This window comes from Myotis yumanensis, unplaced genomic scaffold (assembly GCF_028538775.1).
Source record: "Myotis yumanensis isolate MYYU_CA2020_CCGP unplaced genomic scaffold, mMyoYum1.0.hap1 SCAF_13, whole genome shotgun sequence".
In the NCBI taxonomy this organism is placed as follows: Eukaryota; Metazoa; Chordata; class Mammalia; order Chiroptera; family Vespertilionidae; genus Myotis; species Myotis yumanensis.
Genome location: NW_027223764.1, coordinates 40,531,587 through 40,545,225, shown reverse-complemented (window position 1 = coordinate 40,545,225; position 13,639 = coordinate 40,531,587). Strand labels below are relative to the sequence as shown.

Genomic DNA, 13,639 nt, shown 5'->3' with positions numbered 1-13,639 from the left:
TTTTTTAAGAATTTTTGAGAGTTTGAGCCAAACTGTCAACAATTGTAGGGAAGCAAAATCTCAACGAATTGAGACATTGCTCCAGAGAATGGCAGCTTTGTGGCTTATTTTATACATTAAAAAGAGATGACACAAGAGGGTTACGTGAAATCCACTGGTGATAGATTAGGGAGGTGGGAGAAAGCAAGCGGGGAGAGGGTAACCTCAAGGCTTGAGTGAAAAGTAAATTGATAGACACATGTGTCTTTTAGTAGGTGGGTACAGTTAACAGTCAAAATTAACATGGTAAAACAATGAGAGTATGTTTTGCATTGGTTGTGCCCTGAGGGGTCTGGAAAAGGGGAGTTACCCTGACTGCTTTTAGTTAAAAAGTATTAATTTCAGCCCAGCTGGGTGACTCAGTGGTTGAGCATCAACCTATCAACCAGAAGATCATGGTTCGATTCTTGCTTCCATTCCCAGTTAGGGCACATGCCCCAGTTGTGGGTTGTGGGCTCGATCCCCAATAGGGGGCGTGCAGGAGGCAGCCCACCAATGATTCTCATCATTGATGTTTCTTTTTGTTGTTAATGCTCACCTGAGAATATTTTTTCCATTGATTTCTAGAGAGAGTAAAGGGGAGGGGAAAGAGAGATGGAAGGGAGAGGGGTGAGGGGGAGAGAGACACATTGATTGGTTACCTCCCACATTTGTCCCTACCCAGGCTGGGAAACCTGCTGCTGAGGTACGGTCAGTGCCCTGACCGGGAATCGAACCGTGACATATTCATAATTCCTACCAGTTTGGGGAAGGTGTGTTTTATTTTTAAAATTTTATGTATTTTTTATTTTAATTTATTTTTAATTATAGTTGACATTCAATATTAGTTTCAGGTGTACAACATAGGGATTCATCATTTATATACCTTAGGAAGTGATCACAGCAAGAGTAAACAAATCTACTACCAACTAGAAAGACAACTTATCTTTTTTTTCCTTAAAATTAATACAACCATAAATCAGCTGCATTGTAGAGAACATGCTAAATCACATTTAACCCCTGCTTTGGAGCTCCTTTCTAGACAAAGCTTGGCAGTTTCTCAGTACATTTCCTTCACCGTCGTTGCTAAGATACGTCCACAGGTGCATAAATCATCAAGAGTTTCTTATGCAGGAAGGCAGAGTGATATGGGAACATCTGTGACGGATGCAGGAATCATTTTCAAGCTACAGCCACGGTTTGCTCTGGTTACCTTTGCATTTCTTGAGTTTTGGGAATACAATAACCAAAATGCAAAAATAACTTTCTGGGTAGAAGATTCCGCTGACAGATTTCACAATAAGAGAAGGCCAGCCCTTTATCCTCGGCTACTACTGAAGAGCATCCTTCAGTCCAGCCTGCTGCTGACCTCTGACCCTTGAGAAGGAGCAGGGATCAGAAGGCTAGGAGAGGCTGTGGGGCAGAGTAAACAGTTCACAACAATGCTCTATGTTTACACAGCCTTGTACTCTTGGTGCCAGGAGAGTGGGAAAGTGTTTAGGCTGAAAGACTGGTTTCACAAAAACTATCAACAAAGCAGAACCACACAGATTTGTGCCTGCTACATTTAATGCCACTTTTTGTGCAAAGAACATTTTTAACTTATTGATATCTTGCTGCTCTTCCCAGGGAGAATTAACCAAAGTTAACCAAATAGAATATCAATTATTTTACATTTGTGATAAAGCAAGTAATGAGTGTTAAAACAATTACTTTTTATAAGTCTACTTTGGGGGGAAAAATAGTGGAAGGCAAATTAAATGAATGCAGCACATAGGTGCCCAATCAGCAAATATAGAATTCAACTATCCAAACTGATGACATCGGTATGTGCCTGGCCTGGAATCGAACCTGCCACCTTTCAGTGTATGGAACAACATTCCAACCAACTGAGCCATAAATATAAGTTTATTTTACATATTAAAGCACCTAAACAAATTCTGAAAGGGCCTCCTCATGGAAACTAAATTCTGACTTTTTAAAAAAATATATTTTATTGATTTTTTACAGAGAGGAAGGGAGAGGGATAGAGAGTTAGAAACATCCATGAGAGAGAAACATCGATCTGCTGCCTTCTATACACCCCCTACTGGGGATGTGCCCACAACCAAGGTACATGCCCTTGACCAGAATCGAACCTGGGACCCTTGAGTCCGCAGGCTGATGCTCTATCCACTGAGCCAAACCGGTTAGGACAAATTCTGACATTTTTAACTTGGGGTGCCTGCATTTGATTTTAAGGTCCATAAGAGGTTGTGCTACCAAACATGCAAAACAAAGTGTTCTTTGGAAATTTGGAAAGCATTCCCATCAGAACTTTTTTGAGTCATACTAAAAGAAGAATTTGCCATCAAACTAAATTCTAGGCAAAACTAATCCTAACATTGCTTGTTTCATATTCAAAACACAAATTTTCTCTAGTATAAAAAAGTTTAGTCCCATACAAATGTGTGTGTGAACTCTTTGCTAGGCAGTCTGCCAGAAATTCATGCATTATTGACCTTCAAACAGTTAAACTGAGCCACTCAAACTCTGCTAATTACCCCGGCACGTGAAATCTGAGACCATCTTTTCGGGGCGCCTGTATTGAATCACACTGTGGGAAAGGTATCTTCTACGTGCATTAGAGATGACAATAGAGCAAGAATAAAGCAGCCTGCAATCCACCCAAGTTTAATAAAAAAAAAGAATCTATTGTTCTAAGTAATCCAAGAAGCTCCCCTGATTTTAAACTGTACTTTTATCCAGTACAGAATTTCCAAATTTCTTTAACATTAACATTAATCCTGACCTTGCAAAAATGAAAGTATTTTGTAACAACGTGCATCTCATCAGAGATAAGATGCTGTGCAAAAAATGTCTATGGCTTTGAATAGATTCGGAAAATCAAACAAAATGGGAACACAGAAAGAAAGGCTCAGGTCAGCAAAAGCAAGCCCCTCTCCATAGCGCCCTTTTCTTTTCGTGAAATAAAAGAATGCAAACACTTTACTCCGCATTTAGAAACAAAGGAGCACCAAGACTCAGAAACTGGCTGCCGTCTAAGGGTAGTCGGTGTGTCTACCATGGCGGCTGAGATTCTTTCTCAAGCGCGGAGATGTTTATTTTGGACTCCTAGACAAATGGCTTCCCTTCTGGGAAATGCCCCCTCTTGAAAAGCTCAAGGTTTCGCTCAGGAGGCTGGGCTGTTCCGCAGCCAGGAGTTCATAATGGCATCTCCTTTAATAACCACACTTCTGCCTCTCAGGAGCAGTACATTAGCATTCCTTTCAAGTGATACATCCACTAATATCCACCTTCAATTGAGTTGCAGAGGACTTGGGCCACTTATGACAGAGACTCTACGCGATTTGGTCGTCAGGATAGACACAGAGGCGGCCCGACTTCAGGGAGCCCCTTGAGCCTCCAGCAGCCTTTCCCCATGACCACTACCCCTCACGTTGGGTAGAGATACAGGGACTCCAGACTGGGAGGGAAGGGTGTGAATGACTTAACCCGCTTACCTGACACCCCCCCCCCGCCCCCCCCCCCCCGTTTTTTAAAAACACTGAAACTCATTCACATTCAGCCCCAAAGCTCTTCCAGCCCTGTGGTGCCCTGTCCTAACCTCTCTTCCTTCAAGGCTTCCACTATGGATATGTTAATGACTTCGCCCAAGTGTGTGAGTTTTATAAGGCTGTCAAAATAAATCATCATTAACTCAGTGGCTTTAAACAGCACACATTGCCCTAGCTGGTTTGGCTCAGTGGAAAGAGGGCAGGCCTGCGGACTGAAGGGCCCTGGGTTCAATTCAAGGGCATGTACCTATAACCTGGTCATATGTCCTGAAAGGGAACCAAACCGGTGACCTATTGGTTCCCGGGTCGATGCTCAACCACTGAGTCTCGGTGGCCGGATGAAGGATGTCATTTTCAATGTGTCCCATTCTATTAGTACAATCATGTTTGGTAGAGTTGGTAGGTGTGCCCAGGCTAAACAGTGGGGCTGGACACAGGGTTGGTGGCCTAAAAAGAGTGCTGAATTTTTGCTGCACATGCTTAAATATGTAGAGAGTGATGCTGAACTTAAGGGTTTAGATTAGTGATGGCGAACCTATGACACGTGTGTCAGAGGTGACACGCAAACTCATTTTTTTGCTTGATTTTTCTTTGTTAAATGGCATTTAAATATATAAAAAATATCAAAAATATAAGTCTTTGTTTTACTATGGTTGCAAATATCAAAAAATTTCTATATGTGACACAGCACCAGAGTTAAGTCAGCATTTTTCAAAATGCTGACACGCCAAGCTCAAAAGTTTCGCCATCACTGGTTTAGATGTAGACTCTCTGGTCACTGAGCACATCTGGGTGGGCAAAGCTCCCCCAAGATGTGGAGTAGAACTTAACAGAGCTCATGGGGAGGGGTGGGGGGCATGAGCGCTCCCTGCCACATGGAGATGATGCTACTGAAAAAGAGCAGATTGTTCCTAAACCAGAAGAGAAGGTTGCACAGACGAAAAAGATGTCCCAGAAGAAACTGAAGCAACAAAAAGTTATGGCCCAGGAGTAAATTTAGCATAAAATAAACGCTAATAAAAGTTTTTAAAAATTACTGTACAAAAATGGGAGAAATTTTAGCCCAAGGTTGTTGTTTGAATAAAAATAAAGTTCCCTGTAATAAAGGTGTCCTTTATATACACATAGTCTTACATTACAAATGAGCATCGCACCAGGGGTCCATCTGACAGAGTTTCTTTTTTTTTTTTTTTTTAAAAGTCTTAATACTTTTTTTTTTAAATTAAATCTTTATTGTTCAGATTATTACATTTGTTCCTCTTTTTTCCCCCCATAACTCCCCTCCTTCCAGCTCCCACCCCACCCTCCACCCTCACTCCCCACCCACTGTGTTCATCCATAGGTGCATGATTTTTGTCCAGTCACTTCCCGCATCTCCCACACCCCTTTTCCCCCCAAGAATAGTCAGTCTATTCCCTTTCTATGTCCCTGATTCTATTATAATCACCAGTTCATTCTGTACGTCAGGTTATTTATTCACTTGATTCTTAGATTCATTTGTTGATAGATGCATGTTTGTTGTTCATAATTTGTATCTTTACCTTTTTCTTCTTCTTCCTCTTCTTAAAGGATACCTTTCAGCATTTCATATAATACTGGTTTGGCGGTGATGAACTCCTTTAGCTTTTCCTTATCTGTGAAGCTCTTTATCTGACCTTCAATTCTGAATGATAGCTTTGCTGGATAAAGTAATCTTGGTTGTAGGTTCTTGGTATTCAGCACTTTGAATATTTCTTGCCATTCCCTTCTGGCCTGCAAAGTTTCTGTTGAGAAATCAGCTGACAGTCGTATGGGTATTCCCTTGTAGGTAATTGAGCCTCTTTCTCTTGCTGCTTTTAAGATTTTCTCTTTGTCTTTTGCTCTTGGCATTTTAATGATGATGTGTCTTGGTGTGGTCCTCTTTGGATTCCTTTTGTTTGGGGTTCTCTGCGCTTCTTGGACCTGTAAGTCCATTTCTTTCTCCAGATGGGGGAAGTTTTCTGCCATTATTTCTTGAAATAGGTTTTCAATATCTTGCTGTCTCTCATCTTCTGGCACTCCAATAATTCTGATATTAGACCGCTTAAAGCTGTCCCAGAGGCTCCTTACACTATCTTCACACTTTCGGATTCTTTTTTCATTTTGCTTTTCCAATTGGGTGTTTTTTGTCGAATCTTTGGTTTGATTATTGTGCTCCTCTGGTCTGCTATTGGGTATAATATTCTTTATTTCAGTCCGTGTATGCTTACTTTCTAATTTCTTTATCATAGCATCGAGGGTCTCATTAGTTTTCATGAGGCTCTGCACAAATTTATGGCAAGCCCTCAAAATTGTGATTCTTAGCTCCATATCCTCCATTTCTGTCATGTTTTTTTGTCTCCGCATCTTTTATGCTTTCTTGGTGCACCCCCTTGTGGTCTTTGTGCGCAGTCTTGTTCTAGCCAAGCCTTAATTGTTGTAGTTAACACTAGAGGGGTTTGACCACCAGGCCGACTGGCTATAGGAATCAGCTGTATGGAAAACGTCTGCCTTCTGGGGAGGCGCTAATCCAGCCTTTGCCTGAGGCGATCGGCAAATGGCTGTGCGCAGGGTTTGGGCGGGGCGGGCTCAACCGGGCGGGCGGAGGGAGCAGTTATGGCCACGCTCAGTCCCGTTCCCAGAGGCTCTGCTTCTCAGAAACCCCGGCAGCCGCTGCAAACTTCGGAGAGAAAGCTGCCCTCAGGTTCCAACTGATGCCAGATAATCCCGCTTCTCCCGTTTGAGTCTGGGTCCCTAGAGACTCGCCCGGATCTGGAGCCCAGAGTCTGAGACTCACTCCCAACAGAAAACGACAACCGCGCCCTCAGCCACCAGCCCGCTTTGCGCGCGCACCTCGGTACCTTTGTATTTTCCACACTGCGCCGCCTCTGAGCCTCGATTTGCTGTTCTCTTTCCTTCTAGTTGTAGAGTCTCTCTTCAGCCAGCCTTCCTGTGGTTCTGGGTGATGTCCGTTCCGTCTTTTAGTTGTATTTTTGAAATAGTTGTTTGCGGCAGCGGTCTCCGGTGTTTACCTATGCCGCCATCTTGGTCTCCTCCAAGTCTTAATCTGACAGAGTTTCTAACCAGAGAGATGTGGCTCTGAGTCGGTCATCTGTCTGGGTCCCAGTTTCCTTGTCTATAAATGTGGGCTGCTAGCTCAGCATTTCCCAAAATGTGTTCTGTGGGAAATTCATTCTATGAAGTGCTCTGCAAAAAAAAAAGGTACCGCCCTAGCTGGTTTGGCTCCGTGATAGAGCATTGGCCTACGGACTAAAGGGTCCCAGGTTCCATTCCAGCCAAGGGCACATGCCTGGGTTGCGGGCTCGATCACCCCAGTAGGGGGCGTGCAGGAGGCAGCCAATCAATGATTCTCTCTCATCATTGATGTTTCTATCTCTCTCCCTTCCTCTCTGAAATCAATAAAAATAATTTTTAAAAAATGTCAAATGTTTGAGAAATGCTGCTTGGAGTCACAGTGGCTTGTTAAAGGTTCTAAGAACTGTAATGGACAACCTAGATTAACCCAATGTTTCCCAATCATGTTTGGCAACAATCCCTTTTCTGCAATACCTATTATTTCCCTTCAGCTGTGACTTCTCTCCATTCAAACTAGCCTCTCCCTAAATAGTCTGTACTTTCTCATCTCTGCTTCCTTGTCCTTACTTCTTCCACCTAAAGCACTCTTCCCCACACCTAAGTGTTTAAAAGTCCTGTCATGAAGACTGGCTCAAATGCAGACTGGCTCTCCCATGAATTGCTGCTCTCTGGTCTCATCAGATGGAGATATACATGGATCAATTAAGAAAAATGTAATGAGTGGCTACCATAGTGTAGCACTAGGCACACAAAAACACTGATAGTAGTAGCAGTCCTTCATTCCTTATCCAGCAAATATTTATTGAGTACCTACTATATGCCAGTTACTGGGGACACAACAGTGAACAGGATACAGTCCTTGCCCTCAAGGGGCTCTGGGTCTACTGGAAGAGCAGTGGTTGGAGGCAATGATAACCCAACATGAGGGCTATAATTGGTACGACTAGGACTCGGTATTCCTGGGTCCCCCTCCTAAATGCCATTCTCAGAAGGGTGTGGATGCTTGGGCATAACTATCATAAGGAAGAGAGCCAGAGCCCTGACCGATCTGGCTCAGTGGATAGAGCGTTGGCCTGTGGACTCAAGGGTCCCAGGTTCGATTCTGGTCAAGGGCATGTACCTTTGTTGCGGGCACATACCCAGTAGGGAGTGTGCAGGAGGCAGCTGATCGATGTTTCTCTCTCATCGATGTTTCTAACTCTCTATCCTTCTCCCTTCCTCTCTGTAAAAAATCAATAAAATATATTTTTAAAAAAGAGAGAGAGAGAGAGAGAGAGAGCCAGACTTGTCCCTGTGGGGCCTTGGGATACCTAAGGCAGCATCTATCTAATAACAGAGGAATATGCAAATTGTCTGGGACACCATCACAGTAACAGTAACAACCAGCAGGCTGCCTGGGGCGACAAGGCCAGCAGGGGGTGTAGTCAGGGACAACCAAACAACTCAACAGCAGGCTGCGTGGGGCAACCAGGCTGGCAGGTCGGGGGGGCAGTTGGGGGTGACCAGGCTGGCAGGGGGGGCAATTAAGGGCAATCAGGCCAGCAGGCAGAGGCGGTTAGGGGTGATCAAGCTGGCAGGGGGGGCAGTTAGGTGCAATCAGGCAGGCAGGCAGTGAGCAATTAGGAGCCAGCGGTCCCAGATTGTGAGAGGGATGTCCCGGATTGGAGAGGGTGCAGGCTGGGCTGAGGGGGACGCCCCCCCGCCAGGAATTTTGTGCACCAGGCCTCTAGTAGGAATTAGTCAGGCAGATCTAGACTCAAATCTTCAACGTCCACTTACAGACTGTGAGCCCTCCTCAAGTAGTCATCAGTGACCATGACTGTGCAATATGAGGAACAATATCTGGCTCAAAAGTGATTGTGGGAAAACATCCAGAAGTGCCTGGAATAAGATCTGACACACATCAGTTCTTTTATCAATAGCAGCATTCTCTAACTTTTCTTCCCAAAACAGGGATATCAAACTTGACCATCCCTCGTTCCACGTCATTATTAGTACTTCAAGGTTTTTTTTGTAAGGCACTGGTTCTGCCCATGGTGGATTTCTCAGCCAATCCTGACTTTCCTTTTCCCAACTCCCAGAGCCTAATGGATCAGACACCAGTCCTGACCATGATCTGGAGAAAACCTGGGAAAAGACAAAATGATGCTGGCAAAGCCGCTGCTAGCCCTGCTTTGTTCTACTGGGTAATACGTTATTGCCACCCTCATGGCAGATAAGGTAGGACTGGCACATTCAACACACATTCCCAACCACCTTTTTCCTTGTCTTCCTCTGGTGTGGAGGAGGAGAGCGTGTTACCTGGCTTCCCAGCCTCACTTTAAACTAGTGGCCATCACAGTGGCCAATGGGATAAAGGCAGCTCGCTGGCTGGCAATGCCAGAGGAGGCCTCTCAAGGAAAAACCCCTTCCTTTGTCTTCTACCCTTTCTTTCTTGATTCTTTCCTCCAGCCTGCATAATAGGGAAGCAGCCATCTTGTGACCCTGAGGTGACAAGTATGATGTCAAAATACCACCCACTAAGGAAGACAAAGCAGAAAGAAAGAGCGAGCCCAGGTGTCTGAAAGCCTCGCGGAGCCACTGTGCTGGCCCCGGGCTGACTACCTCCAAACTTCTTGTTATGAAACAAATCTACCCCTCGTTTGCGCATGCCACAACAGAACACATCTCTAAGCAAAATACGTGGTCAAAGACACCTGACATTTATTTCCTCCTCATATTTTCTGCTGTGCGCAAAATCTTTGTCTTAATGAGGCCTTGATTAAAGTTTCTGGATTTTATACCAGCCAATGCTTGTCAGCACCTTAACTGCTGTGGAACTAGAATGACGTACTGATGGGTACTTACAGGAAAGATGTCAGGGCTCCTGCTGCCCGACCCACATCATGTCAAGTCTGGGACACGCAATGAGAAGGAGGAGCTGCAGGAGTTTCAGCTAGTGTTGCTCATTTTTAAAAAATGTATTTTTATTATCTCAGAGAGGAAGAGAGAGAGGGAGAGATAGAAACATCAATGATGAGAGAGAATCATTAATCGGCAGCTTCCTGCACACCCCTACCAGGGATCAAGACCACAACTTGGGCATGTGCCCTGACTGTGAATCAAACCGTGACCTCCTGATTCATAGGTTGACGCTCAACCACTAAGCCACACTGGCCAACCTAGTATTGCTCATTTTTTTTATATTTTGATATTTTTTTTTTTTACAGAGAGGAAAGGAGAGGGAGAGTTAGAAACATCGATGAGAAACATTGATCAGCTGCCTCCTGCACATCCCCTACTGGGGATGTGCCCGCAATCAAGGTACTTGCCCTTGACTGGAATCAAACCTGTGACCCTTCAGTCCGCAGGCCGACGCTCTATCCACTGAGCCAAACTGGTTAGGGCAGTATTGCTCATTTTTTACTGCTTGGAGATATTTGTCCTAAAAAGGTTATAGGAGGCGCTCTTCTCTTGATGAGGGTTTCCTTCCTGCATGTAGAAAATCACGGAGGGGAAGATAACACCTGTCAGGGCTGTACGGCCTGCTCTCAAACGGGTATCTACAGTTACAGCCCTGAGAGCGGGAAGCCTTTCAACCTCTCCCGAAAGAAAGGCTTGTGAAATGGAGCCAAAAGTCAGTATCATCACCAACATCAATGTAAGATTAACTCAGGGTTTAAAGAGACAAATAACGAATAACCCCACTCCTATTTCAGGGGCAGGGAATCCCTGCCATTTGTGAAGAAAGGGGCATTTGGTCCTGAAAGAGCCTGGCTCCATCCACGCCCCAGGTCTCCATGGCCAGGTGGTGTGATGGTGGACTGAGCCCCGCACAGGCCTCCTGCACCAATGACGGGAGGGCTCTGGGTGACGGGAGCTGGAGAAAGCTCTACTGTATTACATCACAAGATCAGTGTACTTAATGCTGCCTTTTACCCCAGACTATACACACACACACATACCTACGTACTTTACCAAAAGCATCATAAAAACTGCAGCCCTGCCTCCTCCTCTCCTGCTGATGAAGGTGGGGGTTGGTGACCCAGAATAAGGATGAGCACCTTCCCAAGAACCCATGCCCAGAGGCGCCCCCTCGGCAAGGCTGGTGCGCCCAGTGGGCCATCCTCTCTCCCACCCGGAACCGCTCTTGCCCCAGTCTGGAAAGCATGACTGAGTTTCTGCATCAATGGTCCCTTTCACTTCTCCCAGACTGTCTGCTACGCTCCAGCTGCTTTCAAGTAGATTACTGACTCTCTTGGCCTCCTGAAATATTAACTTTTAAAAGATAAAAGCCATGGTGGGGATACAATTCACATAAATGTAGTTTCCCTGAGAAGTACTTCTAGGCTGTTAGAAACTTTAAAAACATAAACTTTTCCATTTTAAGATTGTGAATTCCCTTTTCTCCAACCCAGAAGGCTTCATGTTAAATCTGGGCAGATGTGACTGTGCCTCAGCAGGACGCTGGCATCTTTTCACAAGGCCATCGCCTTAGAAATGAAATGGAAAGTTCATCACCCTGAAAAGTCGTTAAAGAGGTTGTAGGATCCTCGCTGGTTTGGCTCAGTGAATCTCCAGAGCGTCGGCTCTCGGACTGAAGAGTCTCGGGCTCGATTCCGGTCAAGGGCACGTACATAGGTGGGTCGCAGGCTTGATCCCAGGCCCGCAACCAATCAATGTGTCTCTCTCACTGTCTTCCCCTCCCTTCCACACTCTCTAAAAATTAATGGAAAAATGTCCTTGGGTGAGGATTAACAACAACAAAAAGAGGCTGTAGCTCTTGCTCAGTATCAGTGGCTCTCATCTCTGCCTGGGCGGGATCACTGCTCCTAGGAGCCCATCACCTACTTACTTCACACTAAGCCAGACGTGTTCTCAGATTACATTCTGATAGAGAGGTTGTGGGTCTGTGCACATCATGTGTGTCCAGACAGAAACCACTAGAGTCCATCTGTAGAGGTCTTCTGACCCCACCCTTTGCCTTCCATACAGACATGGTTCCCAAGCCACTCAAAACAAACACGGTGTCAACCCAGAGAGGAGGTTCCAACGTATCTTTCAAATATGCATGCTTCCTGGCTTACTGCTTCTCTAACACCCTCTTTTTCTGTCCAGCCTAAGACGGACATTCTTCATTTCCTCCTGAGACACCCCCTCTCCCAAAGGCTGCACAGCCAGGACTCCCGCTACAACCTGCTGAAGATTTTCTCAACTCCTGCTCACTTCACCAACCCTCTTGCCCAAGTGAACCCCTCCCTTTCCCACTGCCGCCTCAGGCTTTAAGCCTGGTGTAGGAGAGCAAGGCCAATTCCTACGGAACTGCCTGGAGCAACACAGCCTGCTGGGTCACGGAAGTCATGCATCTCATTCTGCTTCCAACGTGGCCCAATGGAGCAAACTGTTAGCAAGAGAAGCAGAATGTTTGACTGAAGACTTGGGGCTTTCTGATAAATGTTGCTGAAATCTTGGAATCCTGAGCTAAGTCAACTTACAACTATACCACATAAAATAGATGATAGATAGATAGATAGATAGATAGATAGTGCTGAGCTGCTATCCCAGAGGAACTGCCTTGCTCATTTTATACCTCAAACCTTGGAATGCTAAAACAAGGCAAAATAATCTTTGGACTAGTCCTAAAGCAACATTGTGTTCCAAAGAACTGTATGCAAAAACAACAGGAAAGCAAATATTATGACTATTGAATTGATGACTACAAACCAAAAATTATAATCAAGTGTTACTATATTAATTTTCTTCACCTTCTAATTGGAATGCTATTTGGGTTTCTGCCTGAATCAGTGCTTCTTGAATTATTCGTCTCTTTTCTATCTCAAACAAATGCTGTTGCCTCTCATATTGACCTTTTATTTTTAGGTTAACAACGGTGAGAAAACTCTAGAATTCCCTAATTAGGGAATCTAGTCCTTATCCTGAATTCCTTCCACTCACTCTTCCTGTCATATCCTATCAAGCTTAAATGTCAACTCCCTAAAGCAGTCTTCCCAGACCACTTCATCTAAAGCAGCGGTTCTCAACCTGTGGGTCGAAACCCCTTTGGGGGTCGAACGACCCTTTCACAGGGGTCACCTAAGACCATTGGAAAACACATATATAATTACATATTGTTTTTGTGATTAATCACTATGCCTTAATTATGTTCAATTTGTAATAATGAAAATACATATCAGATATTTACATTACGATTCATAACAGTAGCAAAATTACAGTTATGAAGTAGCAACGAAAATAATTTTATGGTTGGGGGTCACCACATGAGGAACTGTATTAAAGGGTCGCGGCATTAGGAAGGTTGAGAACCACTGTGCTAAACTATAGGCCAGTTCCTGCAACAGACAGAACCAGAAGAGAGGGCTAAAAGCACCCCTAGAGTCAGATAAACCTCAAAGACTGATCTCAGAAGTGACCCCGGACAGAACTTCATTAAATCAGACTGCTGAGCAAGGTTGCCCCAGAGCACTACTGAAAATAATAGAGCAATCACCAGTAAATATTAGTCCCTCCAGGAGTGGTATAATACCAAATGAAGCAGACCTCTTGACCAAGAGTCAAAGAGAGAGCCCTGCTAAAAGCCACTGTCATCCCAGAGTGACCGTGCGAGACCAAGGCTGCACTCTTTGAGGAAAAACACCAAAGGCTTCTTGCTGCTGGGGAGATAGACTTCACTAAAGTAGCCTCGTCAAACAAAAGCAAACCAATAGAAGTCCCAGAGAGGGGAAGAGGAATCTGGATCCAGAGTTGCTATAATATATATATTACCTAAAAGGTCCAGTTTTCAACATCACAAGACATGCAAAGAACCAGGAACATGTGACACATATGCAGGGAAGAATGTAGGCAACAGAAAATGCCTGTGAGAGGGGCCAGATATCATATTTAAAGACCTCAAGGTAGCTAGTACATGTTCTAAGAACTAAAGAAAACCACACTTTAAAAGTGCAGGAGCCCTAGCCACTGAGGCTTAGTTG

At 44.7% G+C, this 13,639-nt stretch overlaps 1 protein-coding gene across 3 annotated transcripts in view; it reads right to left on the bottom strand.

The window, feature by feature from the left end:
* The window catches only part of STOX1 (storkhead box 1), a 47,226-nt gene that overhangs the window by 9,490 nt on the left and 24,097 nt on the right, over positions 1-13,639 (bottom strand). The gene's annotated exons all lie outside the window — the stretch shown is intronic.